The sequence below is a fragment of the Gastrolobium bilobum genome, unplaced genomic scaffold (genome assembly GCF_033153095.1).
Source record: "Gastrolobium bilobum isolate Gb01-03AN ecotype WA unplaced genomic scaffold, APGP_CSIRO_Gbil_v1 utg66532, whole genome shotgun sequence".
In the NCBI taxonomy this organism is placed as follows: Eukaryota; Viridiplantae; Streptophyta; class Magnoliopsida; order Fabales; family Fabaceae; genus Gastrolobium; species Gastrolobium bilobum.
Window position 1 is genome coordinate 98,142 of NW_026895091.1, and position 17,221 is coordinate 115,362.

Below are 17,221 nucleotides of genomic sequence, written 5' to 3' on the forward strand. Positions count from 1 at the left end.
CAAGATTTTTTCTTGGGTTTAGTTGATGGGTTAATGGGTCTTGGGTTTAGAAATTTTTGGGCTATGATTGAGAAAATACCCAAGTAGGTACATGAGAATTAATATATTGGATCGGTTTGGATTGGATCGGTTTTCATTAACCCATCCAAAAACCGATCCAATCCAATTAAAATTTTCGGTTTTTTTTTTTGTTTTCGGTTTATTCGGTTATTGATTTTTCGATTCGGTCTCCGCGATTTGAATCGATTTGGATCGGTTGATGAACACCCCTAGATTTGATAAGCACATGCACTATTAACACAAACTTTTTAAAAGATGAATATTAATTGGTTATTGAATATTCTATCTCTTCCTCCTCACTATAATTGGCTGAGGAAATTGATCATTTTCTTTTTGGCCCATTCTTTTGGGAGTGGGACAAGATTTCTGTCACTTGTCAACGTCTCATATCCTCAATATATTGTACATGTGTGAATCAAAATCTTTTGATTCCAGTTATGATCAGAAAGCTAGCACGTAATAAGTGGAATTAATTTGACATGGATATGTTGATATTGATTTTTGTTAGAGGTATAATATAAAGGCCGATGTGAGCCTCATGTTGCTGGACAAATAAACTTCTTTCATCTAACTCATGGGAAGTTGTGTGTTTTTTTTTTTTTAAAAAAACAACAACAATGGCCCCAATAACTATTGTCTCTATAGCATAATCTATCAAATTTACTGCAACATAATATTTGTTTTTCTCTACTATTTGTAAGGTGGATTCTTTTATTTTTAAGCTAGAAACTACTTATAAGCTAAAGTTAAAAAAAAGAATTAAAAAAAAGTTAAAAATTGTTTGATAATTACATACAATTTTTAGCTTAAAAGTTACTTAAAAGCACATATTTTAAGAAAATTATCGCTCTCTATTTTTATAGCTCTTTATTTAAAAAAAAATACAATTCAAAAAAAGCGAATAAGAGCTTAAAAAAAAGCTCCTCCTTGGAGCTTTTAGCTCTTAGCTTTTTTCTTCTTTATAAAAAAAAAGTTTTTCATTATAAGAGTTTTTTTCAAAACCTGTTTGGCTTAGCTTATGCTTATAAGTAGCTTCTAGCTTAAAAAAGAGAGGATCCAAACAAGCACTTATTATGATTGGTAACAATGAGATTAAGAGTTTGAGAGCATCTTCAGTACTACCGTCGTATTGACCATTGAGTACGGGAGTAGTTCAAAATGAAAATTACAAACTATGTATTTCGAAAAATATATAATTATAATATTAAAGTTGTTATTTTTCTCTCTTCACGAAACATGCCAGCTAATGTGTTATGTTTCTATTGGTGAGATGTACATATGACGATAGTATATTAATTTTTTTCAAGAATTCAATCCTCGCCCCCCCTAAACTCTTTCTAGTGAAATTATGACAGTACAAGGTAGAACATAGATAATTTATTTATGTTCATTGAATTGTCAAAAGCTTCCGGTCATATTAAATTTCTAAATCTAGATTATTCATTTCCTTTTAGAAAACAGAGAGAAAAGCCATAAAGTGTAGGTGAAATGATTACTTAATTGGTGATTATAGGAGGCTTTTTGACCCTTTTGCCCCTCATTAAATAATTAATAACCAATTTGCCCCTCCCCCAGAACTATCCACCATCCTGCCCCCATTTAGTAGATTAAGTTGCACTTTTAATCGACTAAATGGGCTAAACTCAGAAATCATGAAACGCGAATTTTAGTCGACTAAAAACTCACCTTAATCGACTACATTGTTTGCACTTTTAGTCGACTAAGCACATTATTTAGTCGACTAAAGATCGCGAAAAACCCTATATCCAGACCTCTCTTGGTCTCATTTTCATTATATTCGAATGTAAAACTCATCTCTTGGTCTCTTTCTCTTGTTTGTCAGCTGCGAACCTTCCAATCACCCTTCCATTTCATCCCACCACCTCTAAAGCATAGTAATTGTGAAATCATTGTCATTTTCCTTTATTTCTCAATTGTTTCCCCCAAATCCGAACCCAAAACCCTAAAATCCGATTCCTACCCCCAAAATTTGTGTGAAAGATGAGCTCAAGTCCAAACATGTATGTTACCATGATTTACTATGATGGAAAGTATTATGAAGGCCCCAACGGTGTTCAATTTGAAGGAAAAACAAAAATGTTGAAAATCAAACGGGGCACTACGTACAATGAGCTGAAGGGGAGGATTCACCAAAAATTGGGGCTACACAGCAGCCATGGCGTTCAACGGATGATCGCTAGGGTAGAGTCTACAGTTAGTAAGGATGCTATATTCTACATTGGTAATGATATATGTGACGATGAAGATTTGGCTGTGTCATAGATGCAATTGTGGACCGAAAATTTCAAAACTTTATTGAGATATATGTTGAAATAGACTGTGGTCAATCTTCATCTGCACCTGTGCATGGAAGAAGTCAAAGTCAAGAAGACAGAGTGGTCGGTTTATCTGCACCTGCACCTGTCTTAAGTCAGATACCACTGAGGGAAATAGACGAGGATGAGGATGAGGATGAGCATGACGAGGACATGGACAGTGAAGACGATGGTGAACCCGAGAGTGTTATTCCGCTGGGTGACACCTCAGATACGGACATAGAGGGGAATTTTGACGCTGATACTAGTTCAGGAAACTTGAGTTCCCAGGTTATGCCACCGCTCCGTGTTGACCCTGTTAGCAGTGGTAAGATTGTAAATTAAAGTTTTAATTTTGCATATATATATATTTGTGTTTTCTTTCGTACTGACGGATAAGTTTAAATTTGGACGTAGGTTTTGAGATTGAGCCATTTTGGAACGACAGCCCACACTATTCGTTCATTAATTGGGCTCACCCTAATGATGAGACGGAGATATTGTATAGCGACGATGACATCCACGGTGGATGGCATTTAGGGGATCCATTATATTTGTACCAGGAGTTTCGAACTAAATCTGAAATGCAACATGCAGTCAAATTATATTGTATGAAGTCTCATCGTACTGCTGTGGTGGCAAAAAGTGATGACCATATATTTGTGATGAAGTGTCGACACCATAATGATGGTTGTCCCTGGTACGTGCGGGCTATGTTGCCCAAGAATGGAAATAGTTGGGTTGTTAGTAAGTGAGGTAAAAAACACACCTGCCTAAACCAAGGCCTTACTCGGGACCATAGACAGCTGGATTCTGATGTAATCTGTGCAGCCATTATAAGTATGTATTACAGAATTTTTGTTTATGGTTTAATTTTTCGGTATATTTATTGATTGTGTTGACTTCGAATTTTGTATAGGTATGTTAAAAGAAGATCCATCCATGAAACCAGTTCTTATTCAGGAGAGGGTACAAAGTTTGTATGGATACAACATATCTTATAGGAAGGCTTGGAAGGCTAAAATGAAGGCCATTGTGAAGTTGTTTGGGGACTGGGAAAAATCATATGCCATCTTACCTGGTTGGCTGACCTACATGACACAGATAAATCCTGGTTCTGTGTTCAAGATTGATACGGATCAGTGTTGTGACGAACGACGTGTCTACACCGATAAGGCTGTCTTTCGCAGGGTATTTTGGACTTTTCACCAGTGCATTGAGGCTTTCAAATATTGTAAACCCATAATCCAAATTGATGGCACACACCTGTACGGGAAATACAAAGGTACCCTCTTGATTGCTACGTCACAGGATGGTGATGGATTCATTCTGCCTATTGCGTTTGCCATTGTTCCACCGGGTGAGAGATTGGATGATTGGTTGTGGTTTCTTAGCCAGATGCGTTTCCATGTCACACGTAGGCATGGTATATGTCTAATATCCGATCGTCACCCCAGCATCATCAGGGCTGTGAAGGATCATGCCGGTTGGCAGCCTCCATTTGCGTATCACGTGTTTTGTCTTCGTCACATTGGAAGCAACTTCAACACTAAGTTTAGGGACGTGGAACTGAAGAAAACGCTGATGAAACTAGGTAACCTATTTACATGAATGTGTACATGTTGTATGTAATGTTGTTTATGTATAACTCATTGCAATTTGGGTTCATTTTTTGCAGGTTACATGTGTTCGAAGATTCACTTTGATTTAAGATTTCAAGAATTTGTCGACAGTAACCCACAAGTAGCCTCATGGATAGATCAGATTCCCAAAGAGAAATGGTGCAGGTCTTATGATGAGGAGGGCCGAAGGTTTGGTCATATGACGACTAACCTATCTGAGTGTATCAATAAGGTCCTACGGGGTGCACGTAATTTGCCAGTAACGGCATTGGTCAAGATGACGCAAAGTAGACTTGTAGAGTATTTTGTGAAGAGGCGTGAAAAGATCCAAAAAGTAAAGGACAAAGGCTGGAGAATTGCAAAAAAGGTTGAGGACTTCTTACAAAAGAATGATCAGTTAACTGTCAGTCTCCGTGTCCGTGTTTTTGATAGAGACTTGCAGTTGTTTGAAGTTGAGGATGCCTACAATCAATCTACGCATGATGCCGGCGACATTATGAGGGTTGACTTGCTAAATCGTAAATGTCAATGTGGACGGTTCACGGCTAGACGATTTCCTTGCAGTCATGTGCTAGCGGTGTGCAAGGTTGAAAAATTGAACCACTATGACTATGTCGATCCTGTGTTCTCAATTACACAAATTGAGAAGGTCTATGCTGCACATTGGTTTCCAATGGGTAATGAGTTGTTGATCCCAGAAATAGATGGTCCAACTATTATCCCAAATGCATCTTTGGTTCGTGCACAAGGTAGACCGAAGTCTTCAAGGATACAGAATGAAATGGATTGGGTTGAGTCCCAACCCACAAGCAGTCAAACTAGATGTAGCACCTGCAAGCAAATTGGTCACAATAAACGTACATGTCCTATGAGGATTAATCCTAGCTGAACCAATGTTGTGCATGTATTTAAGGTCTTTTGTAAGAGTTCATGTAATTCTGTTATGAATTTTGATGTTACTTTGTGTTACTGTATAACTCATTATGTAATTTGACATTTCATTTCTAAGTCCATTATCTAACATTGGTCCATATTGATAGATTGAAACTCATAACTAATACTAATATTACCAAAAAATGAAATCACCAAGTTTCGGGGAGCGTAAACAAACGGTTTGGGGTAATACGTACCCAATCGCATACGAATCCTGTACAATACAATTTTGTACCTGAAAGTGTGTTCCCCAAGTCATTATATGCGTGTACATTGATATTCGATCGGTTCCGTGCCAAAAAAATGCGTGCAAAACAGAATGGGGTGTCAAAACCAGTTTTAGTCGAGCAACCTGTACTGGTTTAGTCGACTACACAGTTTAGTCGACTAAACCAGTACAGGTTGCTCGACTAAATAACTGGTTTTGACACCCCATTCTGTTTTGCACGCATTTTTTTGGCACGGAACCGATCGAATATCAATGTACACGCATATAATGACTTGGGGAACACACTTTCAGGTACAAAATAGTATTGTACAGGTTATAAACCACGAATGTACATGTATTGCATAAATCTTGGGTTAGGGTATCCGAAACTTGTGTTCTTCATTTAACTCTGTTATGAGCACCTGTTCTGAATTTCATTGGACATTTTAGACCCGTTGGACTGTGATTAGACACAAATTGAAAACAAGAAGGTAAAAGATATTTGTTCCTTCATTTGGTAAACAAGAAAACAGCAATAATTACGTAAACGGTTCACAACATGATGGGAACATCAAATAGTTCATTTCATAACCATAATATTACATAAACTACAAATGTCAAATAGGAAGACTGAAGTCAATTACATAACAACATACACTACAAACGTAAAATAGAAACATAAACCCTAAATCTAATCCTCATCCTCCTCGGACGCCGTCTCCTCGTCATCCTCATCTGACACATCAGCCCCCTGCCCTGCAACATCCTCAATCTGTTGTCCTCGTCCAAGCTCTAGACGAGCAAGCCTATCTTCAACACCCTTGAACCGTCCCTGTATATGTCTAAATCTTTCATTTCCCTTCTGCACGTGACTCTTCCTCCATTTTTTGTGTTTCAGCGCCATTTTTCCTATTTTCTTCAGCGTGGCGTTTATGCCCTTCATGACATCACGTAATGAAAACCCACCCTCAGGCTCAGCTATCTCCTGCTGGTCACCCTCATCATCATCGTCATCATCATCCTCCACCTCGGGCTCAACCATGTCTACAACTGGAGCAACATCAGGAACCTCAACATCAGCCGCACCTGTGAACTGCCACACTCCTGTTTGGGGGTTCTTTGTCATCTTGCACTGCTCCAGTAGACGTTTTCCAAACTTATGATTATACCCTGTGGTCTTCTTCAAGGTCACATTACCCATGGGAACATCAAAATGCTCCAATATCCTCTGAACAAGACAAGCAAATGGAAGTGCACCCTTGTGTTTGGCCTTATACATCATCCAACAGATGTAGTGCCTCCAGTTCACCGAAGTACCATGTCGGATAGCCCACATGATGGGAATGTCATGCTCCAACACCCTGGAATGATTGAACGCTCGCGGAAACAGAATGTGGGTGATGACATAGTGTAGTATGCGGGACTCCACAGTAAGCAACCCCACCGTATAGGCAATGTGTTGCCCACGGACTCTTCTCTGCTCCTGCACGGCATCACCGCGTGTATATCCTGGAAGTATGGTCCCGCTGTCTGCGTCATATTCCACAGTCTGCGCAGAATCAAAGTCATACCCCAGTAACTCCAACCATACCGGAGCCGTCATGATGATCTCCACCCCGCAGACCCTAGACCTCAGCTCACCCTGATGGTAGCTGAGGTTATGGTAGAAGGCCCGTACATGCAGCTCAGAATATGAACACGACAGTTCAGCCAAGGTCCTAAGATGTGATTCCTCCAACCACCTCACAATGTTAAAACCTTCTTGTTCAAAAAAGGCTGTATCAAGTGATTTGGCCCCACAAATCGGTCGGTTAACAAAGTCACGGACAAAAGATTCATGAACCACCGGGTCATTCTCGAACAAGTATCCGAATGGGAGGTCGACAGCAGCGGTGTCTTCCTCTTGTGGCCTTGACGAAGACGGACGGTCTTGTCGTAGCTTCTGTCGCCTCTCATTTCCAGTGCTAGACGATCTTCTACGGCCAGCCATGGAACAACTGTACCTACAATACAAGTGGAAACAAAAATCAATGAACAATAACAATATCAAAAAATTTAAAATTCAATATAAAAAACGAAACCTAATCCTAAAATAAAACAGAAAACAGAAACCCTAACCCCAACCCTAAAACAGAAACCCTAACCCTAACACATCACAAAAACCCATTCCTTGCCCTAACACTATAACCCAAACAAAACAGCAACATAAACCCTAACTCTAACCCTAACATAACCCTAACCATAAGCCTAAGGCACCACATCAACCCTAACCCTCACCCTCACAACAAACTTAGCACCCTACCCCTAACCTAAATCCACAAAACCGCAAACAGAAATCAAATGCATGGAGAAAAAAAAAAAAAAAAAACTAAACTTAAAACCAAATGCAAGTTAGAATACGTTACCTAAATGTCGATTTCGCAAGTGTGAACCAAGGAAGCTTCAATCGCACCTTCAAGGGTTGAGATTCGGACTTGGTTGGAGAGAGGGGACGGAATTGAGCGATTTAGTCGATTAGGGTTTGAAAATAACCCCCTTTGCGAAATGGGAGATTTTTAAAAAACCTGATCTGCGACCTTTAGTCGACTAAATAATGTGCTTAGTCAACTAAAAGTGCAAACAATGTAGTCGATTAAGGTGAGTTTTTAGTTGACTAAAATTCGCGTTTCATGATTTCTGAGTTTAGCCCATTTAGTCGATTAAAAGTGCAACTTAATCGACTAAATGAGGGCAGGATGGTGGATAGTTCGGGGGAGGGGCAAATTGGTTATTAATTATTTAATTAGGGACAAAAGGGTCAAAAAGCCCAAATTTTACACCCATAATGAATTAATTTTGAATCCAAAATATTTATCAAATAAAATATTCAATGAATTATATTTTGTCACTTTTTTTGGTGAGGATATTTTGTCACTTTTATTGATTCATGTACTGACAAAAATATTTTAAAATTTTATCCACAATATAAAATAAAAACTAATTAAAACTTTTTTCATGCATAGTAAATTATAATAGAAACAGAGAAGCATATAAAATTAGGGAGTTATTAATCTTATGTCATATAAGATAGGTATCTTATGTGAGTGAAACAAAGTTGTGGGGCCCAAAATTTTTAAAAAAATAAAAAAAGAAAAGAAAATATGGGCACAAGATTCTATGAGTGTGCAACATAAGACAATTATCTTATGTGACATAATACAACTATTTCCCATAAAATTAAGCAGTAAATAATCATATTCACGTGATGATTGTATTCTTTTTTAATTTTTACTCCAAATTCATTAAAAGAAAAGAAAAATAACTCTTTTCAATATTATAAATATGAAATACACTCTTGGTAAGGAATCATCTTCTTTTTTTCTCATTTTCTTTATGATTTATCATTAGTACGTAATTAATTGAAATATCCCATGGAATCAAGAATGATTACACTAAATTCCTATGGAAATCCGAAAATCATGAACTCAAAAATAAAAATAAAAAGCACTCCATTTTTTTTTTTTTTTTGATAACAAAGCACTCCATTTTTATATGGTGAATTGTGGAAGAAGTGTGGCAAATGACATGGTACTAAATTTGGGGAAATGATTAGCAGGTTTGGTAAACATCACGGCTAACAAGTGCGGATACGCGAATTTTTAAAAAATTTATGTGTCGGACACCGACATGCGTTTGATATGTGGTTACTATTTTGGGACACACAGTCGCTCCGACACGTTCCGACACATTTTTTTTTTAAGTTTTATTTTTATTTTATTAACTAAATATAAAAAAATTAATTATAAATTAATTTTTTCTTATTATGAAATTTGACATGAAAAATTAACAAAGTACGAAAAATTATTATTTATATTTATGTTATAAAATTTGAATATTTGATTGGTTATATGACTTATGATGGACTGTTATATGTATTAAATATAAATTATATTATATATATTAAAAAATTTATTTAATATCAAAACATATTCCAACATATCAAAATATAATATTTTTTAAAATTAACATGTCAACGTGTTGTGTCGTATCCCATATCTCATATCTCATATCAATATCGGTGCATCATACCATCACGGAATCCCTATATAGGATCATAGATATAAAGAGTCTATGCAGGTCATGATCAGAGCCTAACCCTAACTGCCTCATAAATTTGCCTTATTGGAAACAAATAGCCCGTATTCCCTATGGCCTACAAGACTGTAGCCATCTCATTTCACTAGATCAAAGTTGGCCCTCACAATTCAACTTTGTCACTTTCGCCAACTGGATTGACAACGATATGACATAATGATGTTCTTTATTTATTTATTATTACTTTTATATTTATATATATTTTTTTGGCTGAAATCAATCAACTTTACTGTTTAATTTCTTCCTTTCATGATTCAATATAAAACGAGAAAAAAACTGGTTATAGTTATTAGAAAGGGGAATATTAGTCTCATCTAATAGGAAATTAGTATTGCATGTCATAGTTGTAGTACATGGATCCATTTTTTATTTTTTTATTTTATTTTAAAAAAGTGGACCTCATATATTTTATATTTATAATATGAGATATTAAATTAATATTTTCTATTAATAATTCAAACTTAAATTATTATTTAATTTTTATTTTTTTTAATAATTATTCAATTAATTTTGTTCAAGCCGAATATAATAATAAGGGAGATATTCTATTAAATTTTTAACATAAAATTTAAGTTTAAAATTACTGATTAAATTAAAAAAAAATTATCAATTGATGTACATGCGTAATGATTTTTTTTTCTTTACTGATTAAGGATTCTCAATCCTGAATTTTATATTTTGATTATTTACTAAATATAAAGTTCATTATTAATTGTTGCAATGATATTGATCAAACCTGAATTTTTTTGGATTAACCATGATTAATGAAATTCCTTTTATCCATAATTTGATGTAACTCTTTTATCGTTCTTAATGAAATAAGATGATGGTTGTATTCGTAAAATATTTCAATCTCAAATCAGATTTTGTATAAACAGATTAAGGAGAAGATATTATAACACCTCGCAATTCTAAGTTTAAATATTAAAATATTAAATGAGTAATTAAGTGATGGATTAGTGAAAATCTTAAAAATTAGGCCAAAATACAAAGAAATGACAAAACGATAATTAACCAACACTCAACCTTAGGAAGAAAAAAATTGAGTAGAAGGTCTCAGATGATAAAAAGAACCCTAGAAATGGATTCAGAACGAAAAATTGAGTGAATAGGCAAGTTTTAGAAAAATCAGTGAATAGTATTTTTATCGGGAAAAATACCGCGGTACGATTGCACCGTAAAACATGCCGATCGAGTTTTGAGCTCTAGGTTTTAAATATGATTTATAAACGGTCTATAGAATTAGGAAATATGATTTCTGATAATATTTTATGGAATTAAGTAAGTTTGAGGAAGCGTGCCAACGACGCGCGCAACAGCTTAAAACAGTGTTTTCTCCGAACGACCGGAAAACTCTGGATTCATCTGATCAAGTATAATTAAAGGACAATAGTTAATGTTAAAAATTAGAGTTTCTAAATAGGTTATGAATTTTTGGACGGTTAGTGAAAGTTCGGATGAATTTTAAGTCGCGTGAGGTGGCGTGAGACCCATCCCACTTAAGTCCACTTATCCACCTAAGCTATTCACTATTCACTATCACCTTCATTCCATTTTCTCTCTCTCAAAAACCGACCAGCTCCCCTCCTTAGGCACCTTAGGATTCCATTTTTTCTTCCTTGATAAATCCTTCATTTCTCAACCAAATCAAGTGATTTTTGTGTTGGAATTTGTTGGAAACAACCTTCCAAACACATTGGTGGTATCCATTACCCTTGAAACCCTCTCTTTGGTGAGTTATTGGCCTTTTTCAGCTGCGAAATTTTAGGGAAAATTGATGTTCATGGTGTCATTTGGTCTTCCATTGCTTGGATAAGTCTTGGAGGAGTATCAAGCCTTGGTTGTGAGTATGTTTTCACCCCATTTCCATGGTTTAAATGTAGATTTTATTTATAAACCCTAAACCTTGAATTGTTGATGTGTGATATTAGAGAGCTCAATTGAAAAAAGTTTGTACATGAAAGTGTCTTAGAATAATGTGTATTAGTGATAAATGCAATGAAAATTTTAGGTGAAAAATATGATTTTGTAACTTGGAATATTTTGAGGTGTCATGACTTTGAACTTAGAAAATGTGTTAGGATTTTAGTGGTGAGTTGTTGGATGATTATATGTTGATATAATGAGATTGTATGAGGTGTGGAATGATTAAAATTGAGTGAGAATTCTTTGGAATTTCCAAGTTGGCAATTCGGCCATATAAAGAGTTTTAGGGAATTGAGGTTGTTTGCATTGCTTGGTTGATCTTTCAAGTGTTAAATGGTATTTAGAAGGGTTGTGTGGTGGTTGGAAAGTGAAAGAATCAATGAAAAATAATTGAGGATGTAAAATGTCATAAAGGATCCTAGAACGAATTATTAAGTAAAACGACGCTTAAAAGACATAAAATGGGAAAACGACACTTGATTTAGCCATTTGGCAACCTAAGGATGTATAATAAAATGAGAAAGAAAATTTAGAAAAATAGATTTGGAATTTAGCCTTGTTTGGCCGAACCTACCTAGTGTGGGTGTAGGAATTTGACGTTTTTCGCGTTTTGATAGAATTTTCGTGTACTGACGATTTGTACATGGATATGTAGGTTGTCGTACGTCGATTTGAACCCTGAACTGTGAGTCGGTGGATTTCCCTTGGTCCTGGATCAAGTGGATTGAGGTAAGTGGTTGGATCAATGCATGTATAATTGTAAATTAGCATGTGTTGTATGAGTTTTTGAGTAATTGGGAATATCCTCTGTGTAGGCATTCTGTTGAATAACAAGTTTGGGAAATAAGCTGCTGCGGAGCTAAGTGGAGGAACATATTGAGGTAACTTCTTGGTCCTGGGGCTTATTCTCCTTGTGTGTTCCGCCATACCTGTTGAGGGTGATGGTAGGAAGTATATATGAGTAGTGTAGAATAAAATGAGCATGCATGTAGTATTTATGAGGGTACTTATGTACCGAGTCTCTGGCCAGTAGACAGTTAGCCCTCGGGCAGTGCGGACTTCCACTGGATAGGTCTCCGAGAGGGAGTTCCAGTTGACCTAGGGTCGTGGTGTGTGATCCGGATAGGAGCACACTAAGAATGTCTCGGGTGTATATGGATGGGAGGGGTACCTTGGTTGATGTTCTAGGAACACGCCTTGGATGAGACCCCTTATATGCCGAGGACGTTGCGTGGTATTGGTAGCTACCATTCCAGCTTCGTCGTATTTTATATCCTGATATTCCCCAGTTTCTCTAAATCCCTTGCTATATCCCGTTTTGAAAGTGGTTGTTCTATATTATTTATATGCATCGAAGTGAGCCATTGGGCGGAGTTTTCTCCAGAACCTCTGGGTTACTGAGAAATATTCGTATATCTCACCCCGTCTTGGGGGCTTTATTTCAGGAGGTAGCAGTGGCAGCGGAGCGGCGAGCAAGAAGCCCGTAGGATGACTAATTTGAGCACTTTTATTATTTTGCATTTTGGTGGCCACTTGGCCTAGGCTAGACTTAGGGCATGAACATCCCATATGTATGTAGGATGAGTTTCATAGTCATATTTGTTCATGTCGTTTTGCCTAAGTCTAGTGTATATGTCATTTGAAGTTTTATGTTTCAAGTTGTAAATTAAAGTTGTGAATTTGTAAGTTGTAATTTATAGTTTGAAGTTGTAAGTTGTAACATGTAAGTTAAATGTTGTAATTGTACAATGGATGCATGATGTACTATGATGGAAGGGCCTTAGGCCTATTTTAGGTTTATGATTATTTGTATGTTGAGAAATTGCATGAAAATGGACTTTGGTGATTGAAACAAGTTAAGGATTATAAAGTGAGCAATATTGTGTAATAAATATAAACTGAGTTGGGTTGTAAGTGCCTAAGGCATTGTTGGTCATTGTGTGTGCCACCCATTGGTTATTAGGTACAATTGAGACATTAGTGAGCATTTACAACTTGGGGATTTTAGGAAAAATAAAGGAAACTCTAGCGAATTTTCTGTAGAATTGACAGATTTTAAACGAACTTCGGGAGAGCATATCTCTCTTCACAGAGGTCCGATAGGGACGTGCCATATGCCATTTTAAATCTTAAGATATCCTCTACATGGTGTTAAAATATGAGAATTTTTTGGTTTGGACGACGCCCTGTAGGAGCCAGTAAACCCTGACTGTCCAGATCATTCCTATGGAGGGGTTGTTTCTGGCAGTTTTTGGGAAATTAATTCCCGCTTCGTTTCTCAGTCAAATTAAGCGTATGATATATCAAATTGAAGGTTGAGGTGTCTAGTTTTCAGTATAAAAATTTGAGAGTAATTGGATGAGTGGATTTTCTGCAGTAATTCGTGGAGTGAGAGTAGTTTTGAGCTGTTTTGGAGTTGGTTGGCAGTTTTGCTTGTCCAACTTCAAACGTCGATAACCGGAGCAAACGAGCTCTAAATAAGGTGTGTGATAGCTTCCTAGAAAGTTAATTAAGTAAGAAAAAAAGATAACTAGAGAGAGAGGTCTGGTTTTGCGTGGTGTGTTCGCAGAAAAATAATTAGTGAACCATGTTCGGATAGGTAAAAACGTAAGATTGAGAAATTGGCTAAGTGGGTTTATGGGAACCCCTTAGTAACTTATAATAAGTAAAATAAGATATAAAAATAGTTTAAATAAGTATTCCGAAAGAGTTTACATCTATGGTCACAACTTTTAATTATTACGATTTTTATTGTTTTAAATGCTCGCGTAATAATCGGAAAAAGTTTATTCGCATTTTTATAAATGAATTGATGTGATTGTAACTGCGCTTAATATCATAATTAATGTTAACAATACCGATGTACAACGGGCTGTTATAGATATCATCTTGTCTAAAAATCTTGGGAGTAAGGATGGTGAAAAAGGTATATATATACTTGTAAAAGTGAGGGATAGAAAAAGTAAAGACCTCACCCAAGTTAAATGCATCAAGGATGAAAAACAAAAACTTTTGGTAAGAGATGAAAATGAAAATGAAAGATGGATGAATTATTTTAACAAACTTTTTAATGGGGATGGAGATAAAAGCGAGGTGGGTTTGGAGGATGCTTATGACGATCTAAATAGAAGATTTGTGCGCATAATCAATACATATGAAGTCGAGGAGACTTTAAAGAGGATAAAGACTAATAAAACTTTGGGACCCGATGGCGTACCTATTGAAGTGTGGAGGGGCTTGGGGGAGGTGGCAATAAATTGGCTAACCAATCTTTTCAACAAAATTCTTCACACAAATAAGAGGCCTGATGCTTGGACGAAGAGTGTGCTTGTGCCTATTTACAAAAACAAGGGAGATATCCAGAATTGTTCTAACTATAGAGGCATTAAGCTTATGAGTCATACTATAAAGTTGTGGAAAAGAGTTATTGAACATCGTTTGAGGAGAGAGACCAAAGTTTCTGTAAATCAATTTGGATTTATGCTAGGAAGATGTACCATAGAAGTTATTTTCTTGATGCGTCAATTGATGGAAAGATATCAAGAAAAAAAGAAAGATTTAAATATAGTGTTCATAGATCTTGAGAAAGCATACGATAGGGTCCCAAGAAAAGTTTTATAGTGGGTTCTTGAGAAGAAAAAAGTAACATCAAAGTATGTAAATGCAATCAAGGATATGTATGATGGGGCTACTACATGTGTGAAAGCTTGTAATAGAACATCAAGTTATTTTTCTATTACAGTAGGTGTATACCAAGGTTCGACTATGAGTCTTTATCTCTTTGCCTTAGTGATGAATGAACTAACAAAAGACATTCAAGAGGAAGTGTCGTGGTATATGCTTTTTGCAGATGATATTGTGCTTATTGGTGATACCAAAGACAATTTTAATAGGAAACTTGAATTATGGAGAAGCACTTTGGAGTCTAAAGGTTTCACATTAAGCCGGAGCAAGATCGAGTATATGACGTCTGAGTTTTCTTTGGTAAGAGATGGAAATCAAGACCCCGTGCATCTACTTGGTCAAGAAGTACCCAAGAAAGTGGAGATACAAGGTATATTTTGATGATAACAAAGTGGCAACAACAAAAAAAACAAGATCATTTGATCAAGAGCAAAAAACATCAACCATATGTGGATTGAAGATGTATGATGCGGCCACACAAGAAGAGTGATGTCATATCAAAGTGGCAAGATCATTAGATCAAGAGCAAAAAGGAATAATTAGAAGAGCAATAACAAGATCAAAGACAACTAACCATGGACGACATCTAAGAGAAGCTCAATATCATAACCATGGTGAAAAATGATCAAAACCAACAAAGTGTCAAGCATTGAAATATTCAACAAGTCAAAGCATCAAGTTCAAGAAAAGATCCCAGACACAAGACATGAAGCTAAGTCTAAAATCATATTTAGAATATATCTTTAGGACTTAGAATATATGTGAGGGTGTATGATAGATTGCATTGCATGAGCTCAAAGTTTTTCTCAAAGTAAACGTGTTTTCAAATTGCATAATCATAACCTTTATATACTTGAAGGAAATTTGAAAAATCCATGGAAAAGATCCTTGACATTAACTTCAAAACATATTTATCAAGTTAAGATCTTTCACAAAAAGTAGTTGGAAGCAAGCTAGAATACATTTGAACTAAAAATTTGTTGCTTAATTTCGTTTCTTCCTTCCATACAATTTTTCGTATCTAAGATAATGGATTTGGATCTTGTGTTCTTCATAAAAGTTGTATATCTCTCTTTTATCTTTCCAATGAGACCAAGATCACATCAATCCGACAAGTATAACTCAAATTATAGCCAAAATACGAAATAGTGTTCTTGTTGTTAAGTTGGGAATCGATTACCACTGCAACAGATCTCAATGGCTATAAAACGGCTAATTTTTCAAAAGTGATCTCAACGGCTATAAACAGCTATAAAACGGCTAGCTTTTCAAATGGGATCCTAACGGCTATAAACGGCTAGTTTCTCAACGGCTATAAACGGCTAGTATTTCAATGAAAACACTATATATGCATTCACAATGACTCAGAAACATTGAGCATCATTTCTACACATACTAAGCATGCTTTGAGATCTTCTACTCTATCATTTGCATATTCTTTCATATCTTTCAAAGATCAAACATATTTGAGCTCATATCTTGAAAATTCATATGTCCATAGTGCTTCAAGTTGTATATCCACACTTTGAGAGTGTATATTCATTTCTAAATATTTCCCTCCTTGTATTCTTGAGTTGAAAGGGTTGTGAGACCCATTGTTTGAGAGGTGGCCAAATACCTAAGTAAATTTGGAGTGAATTGTAAGGTTACCAAGTACCCGTAAACTTGGAGATTGTAAGGTATCCAAGAACCCGAAGTCTTGGAAGATTGTAAAGGTTTGTCAAGCACCCGAGAAGCTTGACCATTAGTAAAAGAGTTGATCGAGCGACTTTAGTCTGGACATAGGTCACAAGTGGTGGTGAGCGAACCAGGATATATTGTGTTTGCAATTCTCTAAACTCTTTATGTTTAGCACTTTAATTGCTTCTCTAATATATTGTGTGTGCTAGTATAAGTTCTATAATTGTGATATATTATATATTATGGATTGCTTGAATATATTGATTAACTTTCTACATATCAATGTTTGCTTGAAATGATTATTTAGAAACTAGAATGAGGCTTTTACGAAAATCTTGTAATACTCAATTCATCCCCCCCTCTTGAGTATGGAAGTCACATTCCTAACAGAACGATGCTTTTAGATACCTGAGATCAATTTTGCAAAAAGATTGTGAGATTGATGAGGTTGTAAATCATAGAATCAAAGCAGGATGGATGAAATGGAGGAGTGCATCTGGATTTTTGTGTGACCGCAAAATTTCACTTAAGCTAAAAGAAAAATTCTATAGGACAGCAATAAGGCCTGCAATGTTATATGGAGCTGAATGTTGGCCAGAACATAGGCAACACGAGCATAAAATGAGAGTAGTAGAAATGAGGATGTTAAGGTGGATGTG